This window comes from Passer montanus, unplaced genomic scaffold (assembly GCF_014805655.1).
Source record: "Passer montanus isolate IOZ18808 unplaced genomic scaffold, ASM1480565v1 scaffold121, whole genome shotgun sequence".
Lineage (NCBI taxonomy): Eukaryota > Metazoa > Chordata > Aves > Passeriformes > Passeridae > Passer > Passer montanus.
In genome coordinates this window covers 828,531-855,791 of record NW_024358834.1, presented here as the reverse complement: position 1 = coordinate 855,791, position 27,261 = coordinate 828,531, and the positions used below count along the sequence as shown (strand labels likewise).

The window sequence follows — 27,261 nt, the reverse complement described above, 5'->3', positions numbered from 1 at the left end:
ACAAGAGGGATGACATTTTGTCACTGCATTTTGTTTGCAGGCAGTGTGTGACACTCTAAGTGTGACAGTCTAAGCTGTCTTCCTGCAGTTTTGTTCATACAGGATGATGCTGGGTTTGAATGAGACAGGGAAGCCTGTTGGTCTGGCAATATTTGCAATGCATTATTATTTTTCTCACAGTGCCTGATCCCACAGCCAGCCCTGTGTATTTGTTATTACAGGCAGTTGGCTCTGAGAAAGAGACCTGGGAGCACCTTCTCTTCTTGACTTTAACCAAACCCTAACCAGTCACCTACATTTATATATTTCCTTAGAACTTAATTTCCACAAGTTTTAGTCATACCCTCTAGGATCTCCATAATACAATTCTGTAGGTACAGCAAATTCCTCAAATCGCCGTTAGCAGCAGAGCACACAGGCATGTTACAGACTAAGCACGAGAGACCTAAGTCTGCAGAGAGATAGATGCTTTGAGTATTATCCATATTAAAAAAGAGATATCCCAAACGTTGCATTTAAAAATATTTCTCTGAAGAGTCTCCTTTGGTGTAAATGCTGACGTGTGCTGGCATTAATGGTTGTGTGGAGAGTGCTCCATAGCCCGCTAGGGTGGGAATTCTTCCATTGTTGGTCTGGCTCTGCTTCCATCTGTGGCTTACTCTGGCTGGCTTTATCTCGTGTGCTCTTATCTTGTTCATTGCTATTCATAACCCATACTTTGTGAAGATGGGCCTTTATTGCTGGGAAATATTTGCCAAGTTCCTTGTTCCTTTATGTAAAGGAACAATAAATACTATTTGAACATATATATCCTTGATTTGTGTTCATTCCCAGTTTAATTATGCAGTGTGTATTTTAGACACATATGCCAGATTCTTGTCTTACATTAATTTGCCTTTGCATGTTAACAAGCACAAAAGGCAAGCAAGCAAAAGCAGTGTCACTGCCTAGGTGCCATCTCTGTGCTGTGGTGATGGCCCTGCTTCAGGAGAAGGCAGCAGCCAGGTGCTCTCAGCTCCTGGATCATTTAAGGAAATTATCTCCAAATATGTAGAAGATGAAAACCTGGCAAGTTGTCAGCTGTGTGAGACAAGAGATCTCTGACATTTGGCTCCACTCCTCTCTTCTCTTTTCATCCCCCAAACTCCTGCTGTGTTCAGCTGGGCAGAGAAAGGCTGGTTGTGTAGTTAGGTCGTGGTAAGCAAGTGCAGAGCATAAGGTGTGCTTTTCAGTATTTCTGGTAACTGGTACAAATCCTGTCAGCTGCAACTGGTGTGTTCCAAACCTGAGCTGTGTCATAGTAAGGGAGAAGTAATTGCTAAGAATTCTCAAAGCAAATGGAAGTGCATGGATCTGGGATTGATGTTCTGATATGCTGCTGCACAGGTACTGTTTAAGGTTACCACTTCTGATTGAAGTCTCTTTTTCCTTTGTATGAAAGCAGCATAATTAATCAGGCTGTAATAAATTCAGTTACTGCTAGTTTGTCATCTGAAGAGAGAAGTTACCAGAGCAGGCTGAAATCCAACTGAAAATATGGTCACATTTAGTATTTAAAGAGCTCTTTTAACATGTATAGTGTAACAGTAGGGATCTTGTGGTTAGGCTGGGAAATGTGTGTTGTATGATTTGAAATACACCTCCACAAATAAGTGAAAAATGATACAAAATTCTCTTGCAAATTTTAAATGAAAAAAATACTGTTTTACAATGCATTTGAGAGGTTGGCAAGGGAATGTGGCATTTTAGATAAGGAGTTTGCAGCTCTAAATGTTAGCTGATTTATATTTAGTTTTGTCTTTATTAACAAAAATCTCAGATTGTTTCAGTGTGAAAGTTACGTCAAGTACAGTCTATGCCCTCAAAATCAAGAATCACCAAACAAGCCAATGTTTTGGCTTGTGGTTTAAGTTGTTACTCTTGGTGATCACTTACAAGTGTTATTTGAACAAAGGTGCTGGTTTTGGTGCTGTGCACAGTGTAAGTTATCATTACTGTTTGTGCTGTTTTCAGATGCCAGTGCTCTTTGAATCCTGTCTGTAGTACAGTAGGAAAATTCCATGGGTATGTCTGTTGAAAAAATAAAAAGAAACAAAAATCAGATGCTAGGCATTGCTATATTTGCTTAGGCGATTTTAAAAATGCTTTTTATTTCTGTTACTGAGGGAGATGGTATTTTAGCAGTGCCTGTTTTCTGAGGCTTCAGAAGCAGCGTGGCTGTGCCAGGACTGCTCTGGTTGCCCTGTGAGTGGCCGAGGAGGTCACTGCCATGGTCTGTGCCAGGGCACTGACTGGGGACACACGCAGCCGGGTCACGGTGGCCGTGTGAGCCCTGGCCCTGCCCCGGTGAATCGGGGCGGATCCGGGATAATGACTTCAGCAGGGGGCACCGGGGAGCAGCTGGGGGGCACAGAGCCCTTCATCGGCACAGCTGGATCCCGAGAGAACATCTGTCTGTACTCTTAGACTCGACACTTCTGTTAATACTGGGGGCTGTATTTGCATTTGTTAGATTATTTTGGTAACAGTACTTTCCCGTCTCTAGTGTTCCATTTCTTTCCATAATCCCCTCTCACAGCAAAATCAGTATTGGCAATTCAGAAGAAATAGAACAATTACTTTCATGTAAGCCTTTAACAATTATTAACTTTCCTATACTTTCCCAGCAATGTTATATGTGTAAGTCCCAGTAAAGAGCAGCTGTGGAATGCAAAGGAAGGAATTACACAAAGGAGCTGTTTCCTTGTGCTGAGATTGCCCTGGAAGAGCTGTGTGCAAACTCCCTCCTCGCAGCCAGAGCTGAGGAGAAGGAGCCCATGTGCCCATATTCCCGGGATTTTCATTCAGGAAGCTCCTCTCTCTGCCTGTGAGGAAGTGAATGCAATGATGGGAGGGCAGGATTTTTGAATTTACAGGCCGATGCACACTTGACCATAACTGAGTTGATTATAAACATCCTTATAATGATTTAATGACAACGTAAAGAACCCAGGGAGGAGAAGCTTGCATTCAGAAAGGCGGTGTTGGAAAGGAGCAGTCTTGGTGTCTATGAAGCTTCCCTGCTTACTCCTATTCATGTCTTTCCCTTTTCTTATATGTACCCTATATGCTTCAGAGAAACAAATCTTGTAAACATTTGCTCGGTTTTGGCATAGAATAAAGCAGACAAGTGTCACATGAATGATTGTGACACTTGTACAAATGTCTGTGAGCTCAAACAAGACAGGCAAATTATGTTTTGACCCATTAACTATAGCTGTCTTAGGTAGAAAAAAAATGCCAATTTATCTAAACGCTTAACTCAGGCATGCACTTCAGACTTAAAAATTTTGCAGAATCATAGCTTCTAAGATTAACAGTTTGCATATTAAAAGCATGTCAAGATGCATCATCGTTCCAGCTTTGCTTTACTGAGAAATCACAGTTTGGGTGGATGGCAGGCAGGAAAATCAAGCTGGGTGTTTTGATTCCCTTTCACACTGATCCAGACCATCCTTTTGCCATTCCTACATTCATCCACTTAGTCATAATACTGTGGAAAAGAGAATGAGGAAGACTTTGGCTATATCATTCTTTGGCATTACCAACTTCCCAGATTTTCTTTCAACTTGTCACAGTGTCAGGATTCTGGGGTGGTTGTAAGAAGTTCTTTACAGCATGGTAAATACATCTGACTCCCCATAAATGCATGTAGGGTAGCCTGGTTGTGGGGATCAGATGCGATGTTGCAAATTATGTTGTCATTTTTCAGATTGAAAAGTTTTTAATTTTGATGAGTTTTTATAAAAATTCCTGGACTGTGTAAATTTTGCCATGTCTCAATCCAATTCCAATTTATCATTATTTCCTTTCTAGCATAGGTATTTCTGTAGTTACATACCCCCTTGAAGCCTGATCCCATATGAATTTTTTCAGCCAGCTCCTGTAGCCTTTTGCTGGAAGAATCTTTCAGTAGCTGTGTATTGCAGTGGCTCAAGATTCCCACCCTCTGCCTTTGTTCCTTTCTTCTTCCTTACATGTTCCATACCTTAGCTTTCTCTACATACAGAAAAAAAATTAAATCAAGACAAATTATTTTAGAGCTGGAGTTCATTTTTCAGATTTGAGACCTCACTTGTAGAGCAGTTTTTGAAAATTGTATTAATGTTAATGCATTCTCTGCTGCTTGGTTTTGGTTATGTAGTTGATAATATGGTAACACGTAATACATCTCAAGAATTTTGGACAAAGAATGAAAGTTTTAAGCATTCCCTTAATTTAAGCATTCTAATGGGTCTTCAACATGCAACCTTTTATTAATGAGAATATTTTGGAACAAGCTGAGCAGTCCGTGGTGAGTAATAAACAGACTGAATGCACGTTTGTGTAGACCTCTTTAATGGGAATGAGGAAATGAGGTTGGATGTGCTTAGCTAGGAGATAAAAAGCCCATCTAAGTTAAAAGGCATAATAGGAGTTAAAAAGTGAGACAGTTTTAGACTGAAATGAGAGTGAAGACTTGGCAGATTAGATTTGCCTTAAGTCTATGATAGTTAAAATAACCCCATTTAAAATTTTGAAACTGTAATTTACATGTTCCTTTATTATTATTCAGATTAATACTAAAAGGGCAGAAGTCATCCAAGGAACTTATGCATTCATTTTCTTCCCTTTCACTATTCTGCAGATTTGTTTCAAAATATTATTCTAGTACCTTGAATTTTGTTGCTGTTTTTTGTTTTGACAAGTTTTCTTTCTGTCTGTCTATTAATGCTACTGAGAAATAAAGATGCTTTTACAAAATGCTTTCAAGCACAAAAGGAGATGGTTTTCAAGAGATTATTTTACATATTTACATATTTTACCTTAAGCATTTTGTAGTCACTGCCTACTGGTGAATGTATCAGATTTTTACACACACTTTCAAAATGAACCAGTTTTGCTTCTAAGCCATTGCAAAGGGAGGAAATGAATTCTAACTTTTTTCACTTCATTTTCACATCCTCACATTTCCTTATTTCACATGGTTTAAAACAAAATGCCTCCAGCATTATTTTTCCTTTCTCAAGAGCAAAGTGAATGTGACTTTTCTAAGGGGGTCACAGGATGCCTCTGAGGCCTGTGGGTGTTACTGGACTGCTGCCTGCTTTCAGCTTAACTGAAGGGCTTGTCATAGTTTTCATCTCCTAAGAAATTAGCCCTAGGTGCTGGCCAGAAGCAGGAGAAGGCAGCATTATGAGTCCCACGCTGGTTATTTCCCACTGACATCAAATCCTGAGGTTTTTAAATTAATCCTGCACAAAGACAACCCTTCATTTTGGTGCCAGTTTGAAATTAGACTGCAATAATGACCTTTTAAAGATGTCTAGTTGTTAAGATAACCCCCTGTTGAAAGCTGAGGGTGGCTCAGCCCTTCCCCAGCCGCAGCCGCGCACCCGCGGAGGTGCCGGGGAGCCGTGGCCAGTGCCCTGACCTGTGTGGCCACCAGCCCTGGCAGCCAGGGCTGGCTGAGCCCAGGAGCCCCGGAGCTCCCCAGGGGCACACAAAGGGTCTTTGTGAGCTCCAGAGGAGATTTGTTACACCCTGGCAATAGGGGGCTTGCACAAAAGGGACCGACTTGGCCATCAGAAGTGAATTCTTGGCTGTGGTGTGGATTGGAAGCATACCTTAGAGTGCTCTGCCACTTGGAAAAGGACTATTAACAGCAACTGCTCACATAAACAAAAAAGTGATTTCATACATGCTGCCCCCAAGTGTGAAGTGGAAACTGGCCCAGTAGATAATGGGAAATGTAGAACAGATCTGCATTATATACAGGAGATTTTTCTCTGTAGGAATAAATAGAAATTTGTGTTGTCCTAAACTAAAATTACTCACTTAATTATTCCTGTCTTTTCACCTTGGGGTTTTGCATCATAAGCCTGTGTGAATTTACCACGTGCAGAATTGTCTTTCATAGCTAGTAATAAATAGGTATGAAGCTGGAGATGGTACTTACTTCTTTGTAGTCAAAATAGATGTGTGTAAACAAAGGCAAGAAACTGTATATCTTTGACAAATTATTTTGGTAACCATTACCCTTAGCAATTGTTTTTCCATGTTTAAATTATGAAAAAAAATTACCATCATACTTTGTTTTTGTTAAAAGGATATCTGTGTTTTTTACTTGTAAGAATTGACTGCTCTTTTTTTGAGGGTTTTCTAATTTGGCAGTGCTTGAAGGTGGTTCCAACTGTAGAAGAGTATAACTTTGATTGCTGAGACAAATTTGATTATGATTTCAACTACATGTGATATATGAAAATTTCAGCTGTTTAACCAGCATCAGTGTCATGTTTTCCTTTAAAAACTAGAGTAGGTCCTGTGGAATGAGCACTTTGCATCTGTTTAAATACCCCACCTTTGACTATTCAGTTATATTTTAGTTCTATTCAAAAATACAAAATACTCATTAAACATTTTGTTATTTGATGGTACACACTCTACCATCTGCCGCCACGATGCACACAACTCTTGTTTTGAGAAATGTACTGTGAAATCTTTGTTTGAGTCTGTAGATTTTGAAAATGCACAATATCCAGACATTTAAGCCATCCTTTTTTAACTCTTAGCTCTGTTAGAGATTTCAAGAGCTTCTTTACAGCATTTCACAAATCGTTTACCAAAATACAGACATAAGAAAAATACCATTTGTATGTTCTATTTTTCTTTTGTGTATTAAAATAGTGGGATTACTTGCTTAATCACTTAGGGAGGCAGTAGAAAATGCAATCTCTTATTTTATGATCATTTCTCTTCTTTAATACATTTCACCTAGTTTAGAAGTATGGATCAGAAACTCACAAGGAAAACTGATGCCCTTTCCTGCAGCTAAATTAACAGGAATCACGTGGAAAACAATCTGAGCCTTGTATGAAAAGGGGAGCCATTAAAATTAGCCCTAAGCTATGGACTGCACCCAATATCACTAGAACTGCACTCACTGCAGATGTGGAGGCTGGCTCTCAGGCAAACTGAGCTGTGTTGTATAGCTACAATTAAAATCAACTCCTCTGCCAAAAAATAAAAGGGAGGAGGGTAGAAGGAGAACATCAAAGACAGATTGAAATGTGTAGTTAGTAATAAGAGTGGTCTCCTCTTGAACCAAGCCCTGCAGCGATTCATGGCCCCCTTGTTAATGAGAAATTTTGACCTCTGGTTTGTAAGTTAAACTTGTAATCCCAGCTAATGAAGTAAATCAATCCCAACTTCAGTCTGTTGTTCCCATTTTTCTTTCCACAGTGTGTCTGGGAGTTAGTATCCAGGTCTACAAATACAATTTGGGGGAAAAAATTATTCTGCTGCTATGTAACTTCTTCTGTTTTGCAGATTGACTTACACGTTTCTAAAGCAGGCAGATTATTTTAACTTGTCTGTGTGCTTGTAAAATGTCCTGTTGGTTTTGGGTGTTTGTGACATTTAAATAATAGGTCTGAGTTAACACTTTAAAAGGGAAGCTGGATTTGTAACTATCCGAAAATATTTATCTCCAACAGGTTTAAGCTTTAGATGTGCAGATTGATGTGAAATTATTTGAGGAGCATTTTTTTAATTCTTGCTATATATTTAAGGGGATACTGTTGATAGTTTTGTGTCAGAAAAAGTCTTCCACTGCAGTCTCAATTCTAAGAGGAAATATTCACTAGCAATAAAATGAATGCAAAGTGAAGATGCCATTTTTCATGTGTGGATCATCCTTTGAAATACATACTTTTGTTTCTTGTGAGCCACTGTGACAAAAAAAAAAACCTAAATCCAGCCCAAAAGCCCTGGTAAAGCCTCTGAGTTGATTCTGTGTCACACCATGTTATTAAGGAATCTGTAAGAGATCAGCAACTGATATAAAAGGAGGTGAAGTCTTTTTGGCAAAAATAAGGAGATGTCAGATTCATAATGTGATCCCTTAAAGGAAAACAACCAGCTAGAGACAAAAAAGGGGACTTGTAGCTGCTTCGTTTTCCTGCTGTGTTAGTAACTGCTAGTGCTGTGGATCCTTCTGAATGACACAGACCCTTTTTTGTTGTAATATGTTTTGCTCCAAATAGAGTTTTTACATTATTTTATGGCTATTTAGTGCTACAGACACTATTTTCAGGGGAAGCAGCTCCCAAACTAAATGTATTTTTCTAAGTGAAGGGTACACATGCTGCATCTCTGCTCTCCCTGCAGCTGTGGCCCAGAGTGGTGCAGAGTTTTGGCTCCCAAGTTTTTGGCCCTTAATATTAGTTTTTTCATATCCATATTCCTGCAGTTTAGTCAACAAACCTTACTCCATTTTACAACCTTTTGTAGATTTGTCATATATTTTGGTTTCTGACATGAAGAGGGAACAAATGACCACATGCTGCTGTATTTTATGCAATTTTATTATAGGAAAAAAGGAAAAAGTCGGAGTCTGTGGGGACTGCCCCAGTTCAGCAGCTGTTTTTCCTGGGCTGACCCGCTGGGGCTGTGCTCTGGTTACCTCGGGGACCAAGCCTGGCCTGTTCTTTCTGGAAGAAGGAGCTGTATTATTTTGATGCCTTTGAAAGGGGATGATTCCTGCCTGGATGTGATGACTTGCTGCCTGAAAGCCGCAGTGCTTTCCTGCGGGCAGGCAGTGTCAGGGGCTGTGGTGTGCCCAGAGGGACGTGTCCCCCCAGGCAGGGACACAGAGGCTCCTGCAGGGCTCCAGGGAATGACCTGTCAGCAGCAGGTGACACCTGGCCCTGGCTGCCCCCTCCAACTGATGGGCACTGGGGAGCCCTGGCAGCGGGAGATTGAACCAAACTGCAGGAAAAGCCCCTCTGGAGCTCACTGAGAGCCGTGCCCTGCAGTGACAGCCCTGAGTGAGGTCCTTTCAGCCTTTCTGAGAAAAGCAAAGCACCTGAACTGTGGGTCTGTAAAAAGAGCTGGGTGAGCAGAAGGTTCTGGAATGAATCACAGAATGGTTTGGGTTGGAAGGGACCTCAAAGATGACCTCGAGCTTTGGCAGAGCACCCACGAGTTGTGGAGAGTGGGATGCAAGAGGCATCTCCTAAGGAAAGGGAGGAAGAGCTTTTCTGTAAAGAAACAAAGTATTAATGCAGTCCAAATATAGAGATTATATCCCCTAATAACTTTTAGCCTGTAATGTATATTTTTCCTAAGGATCAAATGTAGTGGAAATTTTTATTACTGGAAGTTCCTCTGTATCTAGAGGGACTATAAGTTTATAAGTAACACATTAAGTGTTACCTGTGATCTTGAAAGTACACATGAAAGGCTAGATTAAACTGTATACTGTTTTTGTTTGTGATAATACTACACAATCATTAACATTACCTGTATTACTCTTTGAAGATGCTCATGACCCTCATAATGATTTGAAGCTGGTTGCCTTATACCGCTGCAAATCATTAGTGCATTATAAGTAAGACTTTATAATAACCTACTTTTTGTCTCACTAAATTTAAAAGAAGCTTTGTTAATTGTGACAACAAGTGGAAAAACGCAGCAGCAAATCTGTTCTCAAGTGATATACCTTAGTATATGGAGGATCCTGTTGTGAAGAACTTGGAAAATAATCATGGTTTATTAGCTGCACAGTCTTTTCCCCTTTGTTTCTATTCATTTAATTTAAAGTGAAACAACTCAGCATGCAAAACTAAAATTAGCTGCAGAAAAAGGTGTAAGTGAATAAACAGGCAAATCCATTAGGGCGGATGGGTTATTGGATCCCTTGCCATCCCTCAGATGGCGGCCTATTAAAAGTGGTAATGTCTGCCTCCAGCACGGCCTCCAGGCACCAAGAAGGCCAAGACAGGCATATTTCACATGCATCAGACACAAGAATTAAATAGACCAATGTTCCCTAAAAGACTGAAGTACATCTCTTTCTGACGTTCATCTCGGGCAAAAATTCATTGATCTCAGTATGTCCCTTGGCAATTATAAAATATTAAATCCAAGTCACACTTTTCTAGTTGGCTTAATTTTTTCTCTATTCACAGCTTTCTATTTGATCAATTTTAACAAGTTAGGAATAGCATCTAATAATAAAATAAAATCTGCAGAGTGAAAAAGTTTGTGAATGTCACATTTTTATATTTTTATATTTTTATATTTAGTTTTTAGACCTGCCTGTCATTTTATTGTGTTTTAAATAAATTTGCACGCTAAATAGATGAAAATAATATGTATTTATACACTCAAAAATCCTTCCTTGTTCTCCTTTGAATTAGCAGTTTATTTTTAAAGCTAGATATTTGCATGTGGCCATAGTATTGCAGTGAAATCTGGATTTTAAAACTAAATCTATGTAGTTAATCAGCATCATTTTTCCTAGTGTCAGACAGTAATTATTTCTGCTTCATGTTTCTCTTATGTCAGGCTGGGAAATGTAATCTGGGTGGAATCTTAGTTCTGAATTAGTACTTACATGAGCATTTTTGTTTGTTTGTTTGAACTGAAATTTGGATTTGTTTGTGTAAACACCAGTCAAGCAAAATGAAAAATAACCTTTCAGAACCTGTATCTGTTTTAATATAAATGAGGAGGTTGTAACATTCATTACAGCAGCATGAATGTCTTTGCTGATGAGAGAATACCATGGGGAGATTTTTTCCATCCGGGCACTCTACCTGTTGTGATTGCTCCTTCCCTTCCTGCCCAGGACTCATCTGGCTGGCACATTACAGCTTCCCTTCCTTCAGTAAGCTCTGTGCCCAACAGCTGGAAGCAGGCTTGGCTGAAAAGATGTCAAGAAGAATGCTCAGAGTCTTGGTTGGCTTTCAAAAAATGACAACTTTGATAATTTACTATCAGCAAAATTGCCCCATAGAAGGGCAGGGGAGGCTAATCAGTAGGTCTTAAATTTTCAGAAAAGCCAAGCTCTAGATTTTGCTTGACAGTTTGGAAACAAGCTCCTGTTTTTAATACACCTAAGTTGTTTTTTGCAAACAGAAAAACTACTGGAAGTGTTAATGTGATGGGGGGAAAAGAAAATGGGGGGAAAAGAAAAAGAGAGTGTGGCTGCCAGTGCAGCTCCTTGAGCACCACTGGGGAGAAATCTGCCCTAGTGCCCAGTTCCAGGCATAGACAGATGGATCTCTGGCTCTGAGCTGCCTCCTGGAATTTCCAACCAGGCAAACGTGTCCCTGAACCCCCAGCACAGGGTCACAGCAGGGTCCCTGGCTGTGCCACTGTCCCCAGCACATGTCCCTCCCCTTGCCACGAGGACCAGCTCACTGCCATGGCTGCACTGGCTGCCCAGGACATAGCACAGTTTATCATCCATGTTTTGGGGTTGTCTCAACTGGTTCTGTTTTGTTGCTGGTGGTGTTAGACTGGAAGTTGTGCCTGTCCCTTGCTGCCTCTTTGCACAGTGAATATGGTAGGAGGGCTCATTTCCAGGAGGGCCTTAAATGTGAGCACAGTTACCAACTGACCAGCATTCATCTCTCCTGCCTGGCACCAACAGGGGTGTAGGTATGATACAAAATTCAGGAAACACGGGAACACTGTACAGGACACCCAGAATCCCACCAGTTGTTGAGATTTTTTTCCTTTTTCATAGCAGTTGTGATCCAGGAATTTAAAAGGCACTTCAAGAGCAATGTTGCTCTCATATTGAGGCTTGAAAAATCCAGGTATAATTTTCCTTCTTTAAAATTAATTCTTATATATTCTTCTGGAAGAGCTACATTTTGAAAAAGGTCTACAACATGGCCTAGACTAAAATGTTGGTGTCTATCTCTCCCTGTACTCATGCTCATATAGATTCATATGTGTGCTTATAAAATAACTTCTGATGATGTATCTGATTTATTATCAGCCATTTGATATAACATCATAAGCCGTCTCCAACATGGCTGAGAAGATAAACTCAGAAGACTTGTGTTCTGTGTCTGGTGATCATGGCTGGCTGGGGTGAGCTGGCTCTCTCCAAGTGCCAGCATTACCTTGTGACTGTGTTCTGGCTGGTGCTGCTGGTGCTTTCTGGGACACCTTTATGACCAACCAAAGTCTGATTTCCATTCCCTACCTAAAGAACTGGCACATTATATATTGTGTATTAAAGCCATGACTCTAATTGGTGTTTTGTCTCAGTACATTGGATTCAGAGAGTTCTTTTTGTTTAAAATACTGTTTCCTTTACTGAGTCCCTGCTGCCATCAACCATACACCCTCAGTCTCATGCTATTTATCTCATCTGCCCCAAATATAATTCTTGTCTGGTTCTTTGAATTTATAAATTACAGAACTGGGTTTGCTTTTGAAATCCACTTAAAATTTTGTATTTCAAAAGGAGATGAAGTAAGATGATTTTAACTATGCCTGTTCTGACTATTTCAAAGACATTACATGCTATGAAAAATGGTTCTTCTCCAGCTAGCAGTTTTATTTTATTCTACAGAAATAAATATAGCTGTTCTTATTTTTTAATTTATTTCTTTAAACATAAATTAATGATAGTTTAATCAGTTTTCTGGCTGTTTACATTTTTTTCCTAGTCGGTTCTGCATCATGATATTTTTGTACATTATATTATGATATAAAAGTAAAATTAATAGCTGTAAAAAGTGACAGAATTCTGCTGTAAGGATGTACAATATTGTTTATTAAAATTACGCTGTTTAAAGAACATTTTACGGAACTTCATTTTTCTTGAACTGCATACTAATTTTAAAGGTCAGTCTGGTTAGTTACCATAGTAGTGACCTAAAAATAACCTTTCCAGTGTACCTGTATATTTCTGATCTGTAGTGTTAGCATTCAGAAATGTTCTTTCCCTTAGAGTTTCAGCAGCTAAATAAGTTGCAACCCCTTCAGCTATACTCATAAAAATTTGCTTCCAGACAACATGGTCTGTTTATTGTGTAATAATCGAAATGGCACTAAATTGCAATGATTGCTGAACACTTAGGAATTGCATTAACCACTTAACTGCTAAACTATTTTCCATTTTCTTCCTCACTGTGAAGTATTATATTGATTTTCCTCTTAGTTAGAGCTGCTTACTCAACCTCTGAGAAGAACCGAATATTTTAGTAGCCTCGTACACTGTCATATTTTGAGTCAATCAAAATATGTGACCTTGGCAAAGAATTTTCTGGAGATTTTTAAAAAAGCCATCAAGCAGAATAGCTTTGTGTGCAGCCACGTATCTTTACAGAAAATAGAGGGAAACACAAAACGCCTGTGCTAAGTGAGTTTAGTGCGTTATGAGGAGGATTAAGTCTTTCTCTTCCCCTCTATGCTAGATGGGTTATTTCCTGTACTTTTAATACACCGCTAAGACAAATTGGTGAATAGTTATGAGGCCTTAGCCAGGGACTTAATCGCAGCCTGTAATGTGGTGCTGGGAGTGTAATTAAAAACCTAAACACAGTGATAAGTGAAGGATTTTAGTAGAGCTATTGTATTCTTGGGGGGTGTTGATGATTTTTTTGTTTTCTAACTGTTGTTTGTTAACTGAGGCAAAACACAAACATTAGAGCAGTATCAACCTCCAAAGCTCCATGGCGATTGTTAGCTGAACTAGTTGTGTTGCCAAATATTTTACTTTCAAATTGATTTCCTTTTTCTCTCAAAGGTTTATGGAGTTAAATTCTGGTCCTGTTTCTTTCTGAGAAAACTTGTCAGAAAAAGCAGAGGGGTTTTGGGGGGGCGGGAATTTTTTTTTATTTTTTGATTTTTAGCAGAACCTTTCTGGAATCTTGCTTTAAAAAAAAAAAAGTGGGGGGAAAGGCTGCTACAGGTAAGGAAGAGTTAACTAGAAATGGAGCGGGGATGCTGGGGGGCAGCAGTGCTGCAGAACATAGCAGTGTTCGTGCGAAGGCAAGTCATTTCCCGAAACACTGCAGACACATGGCCCCAGGCGCTCTAAAACCTTTGGAGACCAAAATGGCTCGCAGGAGTTAGAAGTAATAAGGTGTTTTTCCCTTCTTTCTCCTTCACTGAAATTCTGTAAGGTTGCTATGCATTACCAAGGAACAATGCCACTATTTTTGTGTTTTATATGGGTATTAAGATCCATTACAATTTGACATTTTTAAGATTGGTTATCCTGTAGTTTGGTGTTAAATTGAAGTTGTTTGTTTTGAATTTAATTCTTTCATTTTTCAAAGGAAAAAAGGCAGCACTGCTGTGCTGATAGCTTACTGAGGTATGCCAGGATTTGATGTTTGAATTTAATGCTGCCTATCCCAAACTACAGGCAAAATTATCTGTAAAAGAAGTATTGGGTTTTATATTTCTTTTAATATTTTTTTAAAGTCTGAAAGGTGCTTTCTGGCTAGCTTTTCACAATCAGGTTGTAGAAGATACTGCACATCTAATATCTTCGAGGCATACAGTTTCTGGGATTATTTTTAACACTGTGTTACACACCCAAGTCGTATTGTGCTTAATGCAACCTGCTTATGATTATTATAACCCTGCATGTTTGCAGCAGCTAAATAAACTCCACATCAAATAAATTACTGCAGAAACGTTATTAGGCCAGCAGCAAAGCTGAGGACATCTGTTAACTCTTTTTTCCAATGCCCTGTCCTTACTGTTTATTGTAAACATTTATGTTGTTAATTACTACCTGAGTAGGAAGTAGCTGGGACAAAGCTGAGGAGGATGAGAGGAGTTCTGTCCCATTCATGGCCCTGCTCTGACTGCCACAGCAGCAGCCTGCAGCTCGGTGGTTGGGGGTGAAACTGTGGTCAGTGGGGCAGAGCACTGGATAATCACACAGATAATCCCATGGATAATCCCATGGATTTCCATCGGGGTGGTTACAGCAGTGGTCATTGCTCCAGCCGGTGAGACCTCACCTCCATCAGCAAGGAGGAGGTATTATCTGAGCAGCTTTCCCCATTTAGGTCCTGAAAGTCTAGGTTGTTATTGGAGCTGGTGAAAAAAAAATATTTCTATGAAACTTCCTCTGTCAAAATATATTTTTGTCAAAGATAAAATGTTTAGCAAAAATACATCTGTTTCAAAAACATATTTGTCAAGAAGGTTTCTCAGCTGCGAGATGACATTTCCAGTGAGAAAGTGAGTCTATTGCCGAGTGGCTGCAGCCCAGATCCGGAGATGAAAGATGAATAGTGCCTTAACCACTGGGCTGACAAGTCTCTCTGCCACTCATGTGTGCTATAATGCACGATGAAAACGTTGTTGAGGTTTGAAATGTTTTCCAGCTTAGTCTTTATTATAAGGTAAAATGTTACACACTAGAACCCAATTCATAGTTCTTTTAAATATCAATATTTTACATTTGAAATTCACCTGAGACCAGAAGGTGTTTTGCCAGCTGGCACCAAGAGTGGTCCAGGGCTCATCTTCGTTTGTAATTCAGTGAATGGCAAATACCTGATCACTGAAACAAACAGGATGTTGATTTTCAAAGGTTAGATGGAACTTGAAAGCAACTCTGGTAAACTAAAACAAACAAGCATTAATAAAAGGACCTGCTGCAATTCTCTAAAGACAGTGTCTAAAAAGTTTCTGTTGGGAAGTTTGCCAAAATACTGAGAGCTTTTCATCAGCATGATAGAAAAAAATAGATGCAAAGGAGTACTCCATAACTGTGTTTTATTTCTGTCATTTGAGCAATGTCTGATTTTCAAATTACAGCCTTGCCTCTGAATGAGATTGAAGCAAACCTGTAGTATATACTTTTCCAGCTGGAGTGTTTTCCTTGCAGTTGAGTTAGGTGTTGGCTCATTGCAGTGTGGCTGTGGAGGATCACAGCTGCAGGAACCCTCTCCTGCCCTATGCACCTGCAGCCAAAGGCAGGGCTGGCTGCCCGGATGGCCCAGGGTCCGGGCTGCAGGAGGGCTCCTCTCCTTTGTCCTCCTTGCCCTTGGCCACCCCAGGGCTGCCCGAGGAGGTGTTGGTGCCTCTCCCTGGCAGGGATTCCCACAGGTGCTCCCTGTCTGTCAGATAAGATCATGGGCTGGCCAGCTCCTGCTCATGGGCCAATGAATTATGCAGCTGGGGTAATTAGATGGTTTTGTTCTGTGAATCAGGATTATGCTCCTGGGGTGCCACCTAGGAAAGTCTCTGAAACTGCATAATAAAAAAGTCATTTTTATGCAGAGGTGGAAATATTCTGAATGCAAAGAAGAATTGGTGGGGGAGGGCAGACCCATTGTCCTCCTGTATTTGGAGGAGAAAAGTGAAGTCCAGTTGTTAACCATTACAGCTACAGTGAACACATTGCATGGGGGGGTGGAAGAAGAGGCAGTTTTAGCATAAACTCCAAAGGCACCAAGTGCTACTCCCTTCCCCCAAGCTCAGCTATAGAATATAGATCCATTGGTGTGGTTGGAAAACACGTGTGGAATTATATATTCAGGGACTCTTATATTTGCATGGGCACTGTGTACCATCTGTGTAATAGAACCCAGATTACAACTGAAGTCAATATTCCTTAGTTAAACCATGGATTCCATTATATTATTCAGCTGTGTGTTTGGGAAGACATTTGAGATAACAGACTAGTAGTATGTAGGTTTGACTTCTCTAACCTCCATGCCTTATGTTTGTGCCTCAAGATAACACTGAATAACATATTTAAACTGCTCATGTGTGAAAAAGCAAAATTATATCTCACGAGCTGATTTCTTCACACATTCAAAAAATCTAATTCCCCTTTTGTTCAGATTCTAAACAGGAATCCAAAAGGAAGCAATGTACACAAGATGTGGTATTTCAAAATGGAGAAGATACAAGTACTTTTAATGAGAAGGCGTTATACTGATTGTAAAAGTTGAATAATTTTACAAAGATACTCCTTTACAAACGTGGTATTCATTGTGTAGGCATTACAGTCTGGTTCATTTGATAATGAGTCAGAGAAATTTACTGAGCTGTTGTGATTTGCTGTTTGGAGTTGAATATGGATAGTATAAAATAGTACTTGGTGATAATCATATTTGATTCTTGAATCTTCAATTTCATCATTCACAAGAGCTGGTGTGGTCAAGTACTGTAGTAAAAAATAGAGGGGCATATTCTTGTGGCTGTGATTAGTATATATTAAAAATATAGCTTAGTTTTCCATATGTCTATGTGTATGTAGTAGTTTTGCATGGATATGTTTAAATTATACCAAAGCCACAGTCTTTCATGTATTTTAATTACTACATAGTTATTTTTGAAGTTTTTTTTGTAAATGAAGCAGACTTTAAATTTGAAGGCAGTCCACCAGATGAGCTGTTCTAGCTGGAATTAGAGCTTACTTTCAAATTCCAACATCTGTATGAAATAGAACTTGATGACATGAGATGCAAGTCTTAAAAGTAAAACAAAATAAAACAATAAAACACCAAAACAAAACAAAAACCCTACAGCCCAAACAAAACTCAAAACCAACAAACCCTAAGAGTAATAAAAGTTTCAAATGTCTTCTCTCAGTTTACAGAATCTGTCCAGTTTCCTGAAGTTTGGATAGAACTTAGATATATTGCAATAAAATTAACATCTTTTCGTTCACTATGATGCTACTGTTTGGGTTTTATGCGTACCCAGAGTAGCAAGGCAGTAAAGGGTGATAGTGATGGTGCTGTTTGTGCAAAAGCAGAATTAGGCCATAGTGGGAGGTGGTTGGACAGGCACAGCCCAGAAGTTTGCCCATGGAAGGTATGGAATCCCCTGCTGCTCCACTGAAGGGGATGCCCTTTTCTAAACAAGAGCATAAGAGAAAGTGCTTTGGAAATGAGTGTGTAAAGGATCTGACAGCATCTTAGCAATATTTTTTCAGAATGAAGAATGTTCCAGTTACTGATTTATCTTTTTCACTGAAGAAGAAACAAAAAGAAGACCTGTAGCTCTGAAGGCATCATTTAAGACCCTGGCCAAATGAAGTCACCTGGGGAGCACTGGACGTTTCTGAAGAGCAGTCTGTGATCTGGCTGTGCATTTTGCTGCAATTTAATTTTAAAAGAGCAAGTAGAAGCCAAGATCTAAGAGCTGTGGCAGTTAACAGGAAAAGCTGATATGGGATTATTGAGGTTAGAGTTCAGATAGAACAGATGGTAAAATAGTTATAACCCACTGTACCATATGTTGCTGCTGCACACGTTCAGGTAGCACACTATGTGTACAGTGTGGAAAGACCAAGGATCTTAGCACAGATTTGTGGACCAAAAAAGAGCTTGAAAAATTGATTTAATAATTTCAGGCCAGGTTAATGAGAAAGATGTAATTTGTTAAACCAAACACCAGAACTCACCATTCCAGAAAGGGATACCAAAATTTAGGCATAACACATAACTGCATCTTTTCTAATTCCCAGAAAACAAAAATGAAGCTTGTGTTTCAGGAAGTCTGTTCCAGGCTTGTTAGACTTGAATTTCTGGGGAAAGTATTTGAAGAAAAAACCAAATTCACAGCACTTGAGTTCAGACCATTAAAAACAGGTTACAGTTTGATTTATGGTTTTTGTAACTTTATTCAGGGGCCAGATTGTCAAAAGAGCATGCTGTCTTACTGAGGTACCAATGAAGTGATAAATTTTTCATTGGAAACAACTGGAGCTTCACTGGGTTGGAGTGTGTCAGAAAACCTGCCTGCTGATCTGTAATCTCTGTTGATAATCTCACATGCTTTTTGAGGAATCTGATGTGATACCGTGAAAACAGGAAGGTAGAAGACAAGAAAGACAAAAAAGGGTTAATAAAGTCAGAAGTACTGAGAGAAGAAGTGGAATAGTAGCAAAGAAGAAAAATGAAGGCAGAGAGTTGTGATTTGGAGTGGTGCTAAAGAGCCTCTGGGCTTGAGATTCATCTCGCATTTTATAATGCTCATGTTGTGTTGTATCATAATGCACTTGCTGCTGCTGGAGCTGCTGTGCCTCCCCTCCTACTGCCAGTGGTAAAAACAGGCCAGTAGCACCCCTGCATGCAGGGAGCACGCTGGGAATCCCGGGCTGGCCGTGGGATTGCTGCGGTGATCCCCTCCTGTGTGCTCCTTGGCTGCCCATCTGCTCCCTTCTCACGCGGCTGCCATGGCTTGTGCCAGCTCCACTGCCTTTTGTTTAACTCAGAAATATCACAGCTCCAGCCTCTGGCTTCAGCCTGTACTTTGGTAGCGGTTTTCCTTTTGTAGTTACAGCCTCCTTTTAAATATAATACAAACCAGGACAAATAGTCATGTTTATTTTGTTTTGGGAGTAATTAGATCTGATAGACTTGTCAGTTTGTACATTGATTACTGTCAATTGTCAGGACCCATCTGTAAGAGCTCTTCAGTATGTATCAGATGGTTGATTAGGTGATTTTGTGTCTGCCTTAGACTTACTTCTGTAATATATTTTAGGGTCAGTTTTAATTAGAGTTGTTTGTAGTGGAGCACTTGATTTTGACTACCTGGTTTTTAATTTATTCTAAATAATTAATAACTATGTATGTTGGAGGTCATTTTAATAAAGGAAAGGTGGTGATAGTTGTGACATTTACTTGTTAAATCTTCTTTTCTTGAGGTAGTCTCGGTGATGTTCAAACCTATCAGAATAGTACATATGAAAAGCTAGGGATAACAGAGTAGAGCTTTAACATCTGAAAAAATGGTTTTCTGCATCACTGTTTCTTCTCCATGATCATCTATAGACTGAAGACATTTATTCTTTATAGATATTGATATGGATTGCTCAGTCATTGTTACATCAAGATAGAGTTGATTAAGGAATCTTCTGGAAAGTTTTTGTGATGCATTTAATCCCACTGTTTATGCAGTGAGCTGGATCTGGGACAATTGTGAGTGTGTGAAAGGGTTAACTTTGCAAAAGACTAATATGTTTGGGGTTTTTTCAAATAGCTCCATCTGAAATTTAATTTTTTTTCTGTGTTGCTGGCTGTGTTGAATGTGAGTGTCCTTAAAAGATTGGTTGCTTGCTTTGTGGTGAAATGGGCTGGAGGATGATAAGGATTTGGGAATTTGTGAAGTAAGAGGAGATTACAGGGTTTCTAAAGTGTAGAGCAAAGTTGACATAGTCAGTAATGTGTTTATAAATTAAAATTATCTGCTTGTTACTCGAGGCTTAGCTGTCTTATTTTGTCTAATAAAGGAGGGAGAAGAAAAACCTGGATTGACATTCAGAGATCAGAGGACAGCATGAAGCAGAAGGCTGGTTTTGGAAGTTTGGGGTGGATTGGGTAGGCAGTCTAATGCTCTGATGCAGAGCAGTCAGGAGTGGTGGAGACATGCAGGTCACCAAATTTATCTGCTTTGGGTCCTGAAGAAGTGACCCTGGTGTGGGAGAGAGAGACAGGAAGGTGGGAAAGGACCTGAGAAGGAGCATGATGGAAACAGCACTGGGATGTGGAGGGAGCTCTTCACAGAGGGGAAGGGGAAGCAGCGCAGGGAGGGGGACTCCTTGAAGGTTACTGAGCTCTGTAGGAATTAGTTTCCTTTTAGGATCCTTTTTTTCTGAGAGTTCTTTGTGCTAATCTAAGTTTTTTAAAATGTTTTCCGAACGGCAAACCACTAGCTTAAAAAGAGACAAGAGTGAGACTTAGCTGTAAGAAATGTGAAGAAATCAAGACCTGAATGGCTGAGTGATCTGGTAACTTCTCCCTGCTGGGCTCTGTCCTAATGTCTGAAATGCACCAGCCTTAATTATATTCCATGATATTTGCAGTAACAGAGTGTTAGCTGTCTTCCACCTTTTATTTACAAATGTTAATGTCTTTTTTCCTGCACACTGGACTGTGTTCCAGCAATGTGTTTATCCTGCAAGCTGAAGGTATTAGCATTTAGGGCTTAATTTTATTGCCACTCAATCCAGAGCTAACTGCATTGCCTGCTTTGTTTTGGTTTGTTTAATGGGCTGGGTACAGGTAAGGGCCCTGCACTACCCTCAATCCACAGAGGAGCCTGTGGTAATTACAAGGAAAGGTTGAGATCACTGTTCAGAGAGTGAGTAATCCACCAGCAGGTTCTACACAGGAATGAAGTCCTAAGGAGCTGGTAGATCTGCGGGTGGTTTTGTCCTTTGTTTGGCACCTGGTGCATGAAGTCCCTTGATTGGCACTTGCAGGGTTGCTGGGAGTGAGCAGGATGGCCAACAGCTGGAAACACAATTATTATAAAGTCTGGGTGTTATACATCATAATTAGGCTTAAGAACCCAAAGTCAGCTGAGATGAATGAGGGCAATTCATGCTCTCAAGAGCTGAAAAAGTGATTTTGTGTTTAAGATCTGGTACTTTTCTCATCCCCTCCCTTGGGGGGCTGGCAGGACAGCAGCAGCTGTGTGACCCTGTGTGTGGGGTGATGTGATGCACAGGAGTGCTGGCTGCTCCTCACCAGAACCCGCTGTGAACGTGTCTGGTCCCCTACAGTGTTCTTAGAGTGTTTTCACTGAGAGACAGACCAAAAGGCAGCCTTTACTGTATAGTAATTATGTGGCTTTTAATTAGATATTTAAACAACTAAATGTTACAGTTATATGTGTCTAGAGATTGATGAATGTCAAGAATATTTTAATTATTTTATGTTTCTGATTTAATGAAAGTCACAGTCATACAGGTTAGAAAGGAAAGGGCCACCCACTACGTAAAACTGAGATAGCTTCAAACTAATGTCAAGGATATTAGAAGAAATTCAGGTGGGTATCCAGTATGTCTCAAGGAAAATGTGAATCCTGCAAGCTGGGCTGTAGGGCTTCTCCCAAAGTTAGTTTGATGTTTCTTGACTCCCACTCTAAGAGAGTGCAGGGATGTACAGGGTGACTAGGCTGGAGTAATACAGGCAAATCCTTTAAAAAACCTCAACAAAACAACAGAAAACAAGGAAAAAACCCTATGTTAGTATTGAAAGATGAGAAGGGTAGAGCACCACAATGCTTGAAAAATAGCAATAAAAAACTTTGGCAGGATTAGTATTTCAAAGGGAGCAGCACTTGATTAAACATTTGGAAAGCATGCGAGGAGAAACATTCCAAGCAAAATGAAAATATACTTGTATGATGGAAACAGGATAAATAGAATATTCCACTTATAATTACCATGGCAAGAATGCAGCCCAAACTTCAGAATTCTTAATCAGGTAAAATTGTCATTGCTTTTAAGTCCAAATAAGGCAGTGGGTTGTGTTGAGTAGGAGATGCTTGTGGAAGAAGATGTTGGCAGGATCCATAGGTGCTCTGAAGAGCAGGTTCACAAGCAAAGGAAGTGAGAAGAGCCAGAGCTTGCACCAGCAGTGAGTGTGCTGCAAGGGGCTGGAGGATACAAGGCTCTGTCAGACACCAAATGGGCAGTGGGGGTCCCAAAAGGCCTTGGAAAGGTCAAAGGTCTCTGCAGAACGCAGAGCTTATCTCAAAAACCTGGGTTTCTCTGCCTCACATCAATGCAGTGATTATTCAGACACTGCATGGATACATTGATTAAGGGGTGAAAATCAGTTGCAGTCTGGTCCTACCTATTGAGGGCTGGGTACTGAACACCCATCTCTTTTGAGCAAGTAAATATCACAGCCCAAAGCTGCCTTACGCTCCATCTCATTACTTGTTGGCATTGGGGCAGACTCCTCTCCTTCACAGATAGTTTTCCCTGAAATACCTTAGAGCCTGCTTTTTGCCCTGCTCTCCTTCAGCTGGGGGAAATACTGTCTTAGAGGGAGCAGTAAGTGGTGAGATTGGAACAGATGCCCAGTTCCCTCAGCTGGAAGATTTTGGTTTGATGCTGCTTTACCAAGCAGGTTTTTTATTATAATAGTACTTGCATATGTGACTTGGTGTAATGTAATAAAGGCAGGAAGGAGGTACATATAAAATCTTCTGCTTGTAATGGTAGCCCATTTCTTTGGGTTCACATAACTTCAGATAATTATAAACTGAAGTGATCACATCTGAAGGAAAAATTTTCACGGTATCCATGACTTAGTTTGATTTACCTTCCCCTTATTATTTCTTAATTTAAAAATTACTGCATGCTGTCTTTGAAATGTTGCAATTGTGTTGGTATTTGAAGTACTTGTAAGTACTTGTGCAAATCAGTTTTTCTGATGTTTGTCTGCAGGGCGAGGTGTGTGTTTATGTGCCCAGGGGAAAGGAGATGCATTTGCATCCAGGAGGGTGTAGCAAGTGAACGGCTGCCAAAACAGTCTAGAGGAACAGTTGCACTAAAATAGTACATGGTAAAAATGTTGGCAAATGAAAATAACCAGCTTCTGAAGAAAGCATAGGACTAATCCTCTCTGTAAATGCTGCTCATCTGAAGGTCTAAATGATAGCTTTTGGTGATGAATCCTTCTAAAGACACTTTTAGAGCCACCGTGTTGCACATATGAAGATGCACAGTATTTTTGTAGATATAATTATATTTCATATAGTATTGTTAATCTTTGAGGTGCTGATTAACAGTTATTACATTTCTGTACTTTAGAGGCATCTTAATTTTAGGATGTTTCAGTGAAATCATTACTATTAGCCTCAGTAGGTGTTGAATTAAACCCTAATTTATGTGGGACAGCTAATCATACATAGTATTATACCTGTTTTTCATGTGCCTCTCAGCCAAAGATCTAATAGCATTTTATGCAAGTAAAAACATAATTGCTGCAGAATATCTCCAGAATGTTTCTTGTGATTCAAGACCTCTTATTCATAAGAGCAGACTAATAGACACCTTATCTTCCCTCTGCTCTGCAGCGCGTGCAGCTTGCAGAGACAAAATTCCTGGTGTATTTTACTCCATAGCCTGGCTTTGAATTGCTGCTGTATGATTCCCACTTTCAGACTTTGGCTTGGAGTGAAGTCTGCCACAAGGATGTGCCACGTAGCCTGGGAAGAAACCCAGCAGATCTTTTATCATTATTGCCTTGTCTCTGGCTCTCAGAGAAGCAATAGCCGCAGATCAAGACTCTGTTCAAAGCAGAGATGTCAGCACTGAATTGTTTTCTGGTGAAGGAAGGATGGATAAAATATTAAATGCAATCTTCTCCTTGCCCTTATCTTTCTGTTCCCTGACAGGAATATTGTACTGTATTTCCATGGTTCTGTAATTCAAAGTTGAAGGGATGGAGGTTGGTGAAGGAAAACAAAAATTAATTGTTCAACGGTAGAAATCATTGTTATAAAAATAAATGTACATTGTATTACATTTGCTTTCTTCTGTGAAAGCACTTCTATCTCAAGCAGGGAACAGCACATTTTTGGGACTTCCACACTTTGATTTCCATCCACCTGCTGCTGTAACCATTATAATTTAATGCACGTAGACACTACTACTTAGTGAGCAGTGGGTGACTTTGCCCATTTTGGAATGAGATCATTTTGGAAGAGATGTGTCTGTCTGTCTCAGTCCCCTTTCCCAGCAGCCTTTAAACCTTTGGGGGATCCTTAGGGATCAAATTGAGTGTGGGGGCTGAGAGGGAGGAGGACAGAGCTAGGAGGGAGCTTGAGATTTTCAGTCCCTGCAGCTTCTGTGGGAGCTGTTGGCTTGGGTGCTGCAGGGAGAGGCTGGCTGGGCTCTCCAGAGAACAGGCTGCACCCTGAGCTCTGGGCTGTGAGGAGCTCCCCCATCCCCGGGGTCACCTGGGGACCCCCCTGTGTCACCTGAGGGTGGGACAGGAGCCCACCATGGAGTAGCTGCAGTGCATTTTTGAGATGGGTAAGGTTTGAGAGCAGGGGACTCTGCTCCTTTGGTGGTTGGTGGAGGCACAGGCTGTTCCTGGGGACAGGAGAGGTGGTGCACACGCTGCAGAGGAGCTGCTCTGCTGTGCTCAGTCGTGCCAGGGGACAGTGACACAGGTGAGGCTTTGCTGGCCTCTCTGTGCACAGGGCTTCTTGCAGTCTCCCTGTCACCAGACAGGTTTGTTCCTGTGGCAGACTGTTGTATATTTAGCTACTGATCTTCCAAATCTTTGGTCAGTATTTTCTTCTGAACTGTTTGTATCTCCCTTTGCAAACAGCGCGAGCTTTCTCATAGAGGAAAATCATGGAAATAGCAAACAGGCTGAGAAAGTTGGCCCGAATCTCGTGTCACGTCTGACATAAATTCAGAACTGCTTCCAAGTGTGCATACTGAACGGGTAACCACTGTGATTCTTCTGAAGCCATCCCTGCAGGCTGGTGGCTGAATGAAGCCTGTCAGCCAGCGCTGTGGCTGGGGTGCTGTGAGCTCTGCCCCAGCTGGATGGAGGGGTTGAGGCAGGCAGGCTGTGCCTGTCCCCCTGGGGCTGGCAGTGCAGGTTAACCACCAGCACAGCACCAGTGCAGGGTTACCAATTCCTGCCTGCATTTTCCATGGACTGCCTTTCTCTTCAGCCCTGGCCTGGAGCAGGAGCTGGGGGAGCCTCAGGTGCTCTGGAGCCCCTGGAGCAAGGAGAGCACAGGAGAATCTGTTTGTCTCTGCTCTGGGCTGTGGCTGTGCAGCCCCAGGAGAGCCCCAGGCCAGGGCTGGAGGAGCCTTCAGGAGGGAAGAGAGGCAGGGGGGAAAGGAGGGGCTGGGAGGGCAGGGATGGAAGTCACTGTCACTCGTGTTTGGAAGCTGACTCAAAATGAAGAGGCAGAGAGTTCATATATTAATTTCATGGGTTTCCTTCCGGTCTGGAATGTCTCAAGTTTTCCTGAAATTATAACTAGAAGTTCACTGATACTGAAACTAGCATTGATGCATGTTTGAGTGTGTGGGATTTGGGAATAGCTTGCATGTGGCAAGCCAGGAAATAAAGGAGGTAAACAATTTACAACCTTTTATTCTTTTATTAGAGCTTTTATCTGTGTAACTCTGATTAGTTGCCATAGATACAGACAACACAGGGGCTTGTTTGGGTTGATGAAAAATCTGTCATGATGATAAAAATGTGATTTTTCTTGAGAAAATTTTGAATTATTTCAATTCCACTTTTCTTGACCATTATTTTTAACTGTACTTGAATTCATGCATGCAATTAAAAAAAATTATGGCATTTAGGAATCTATTTTTTTATAGCATCTGCAGAATAATTTTGAGTACAATGCTGGACCAAACGAGCTGGGTTTTAATTTAAATTAGTGATCATATTGACACATATAATTAGTGTTCTGTCAGCTTACAGAACTTCTGTATTTCTAAAACAATTTTTATGATTATTTTTCACCTTGTAAAACAACTCCACAACACGATCAGGTAACTGATGGCTCATGAGTGTGGTTGTGAATGTGCACAGCTTGGTGCCATGTCCTGGTACTGTGTTGAAGTTCAGTATCTCTAGTGATAAATGCATTGAATAAGACTTGGCACATCTTAATTCCAGCTACTCTGTCCAAACAGAGAGCAGTTCTGTGCTGTAAATGTAACTCAACTGACTAAAGAAATAGTTTTACATAGCGAATTTTTTAAAAAAATTATGCAGCTTTTCTCTGTTTGGTAACTGTGTGTGGGATGCTCCCAGTCCAGAGTGCTATGGACAATGGTTTACAATGAGTTTGAGGTGACCACATTGCTTTACATTACCTGTATTTGTCACAGGTCCTGTGGTCAGGAGGAATCTGAAATCAGTGCTGTGGGCTGGGGAGACATGCAGCATGGGGGGGACAGAGAGAAAGAAGCATTATTTGAGTCAGCTTGATTTAAAATAAATACACACACAGTGATTTCTTAAGGGCTCAGAAACAGTGGGCACAGCCCTGGCACAGGGTGCATGGTCAGAGTGCAGTGAGAGGCAGCTCAAGGCAGAAGACAGAGAGGACGTTTAAATGGTTTTGTTTTTTTAGGAATGCAAAGTGTTTCTTGGGTTAAGGTCTGAACTCGCAGCACTGCTGGATACATGGATTATGCACTGGGCATGTGTCTGGCTCCAGCATGGATGAGCAGCCCTTGCAGCTGCATTTCCTGTGAGCAGTGAGGTTCAGTGCTCAGTCAGTTCATTTACAAAAACTGCTCCATACTGGAGAGCAGATTCCCTGGCTCAAGTGCTCCAGGTGCCCAAAGCTTGTGGGCTTCTCCCTGTCCTCCCTGCAAGCTGAGCCACATCCACTGCACTCCACTGGCCCTTGGTGTTTGTGGTTACAGAAGAGGATTTGCCCCACTGCAGTAACTGAATAAGCAGGAATGGGAGAAATAACATGAATGGTGCAGCTCTGCAAGGAGTCAGACTGGGGGGGACAGAGGGAAACAGTGCCACCCATGCCTCGCTCTCAGCAGACCACGTGTGTTTCCCCTACAACCTTTCAGTAGTAAAATTACCCTTAACTATATTCTTAATGTCTGGAGTCAAGATCCTAGAATAAGTATTTCCTGGGGAAAGAAAGACAGGTTTGAGCAGCAGTAAGTAAATTTGGGATATTAAAAGTATAGAA

General features: G+C 40.7%; 1 protein-coding gene across 1 annotated transcript in view; it reads left to right on the top strand.

Annotated features, from left to right (window-relative positions):
- LOC120497090 (transcription initiation factor TFIID subunit 4-like) overlaps positions 1 to 27,261 on the top strand; it is a 146,253-nt gene that overhangs the window by 116,383 nt on the left and 2,609 nt on the right.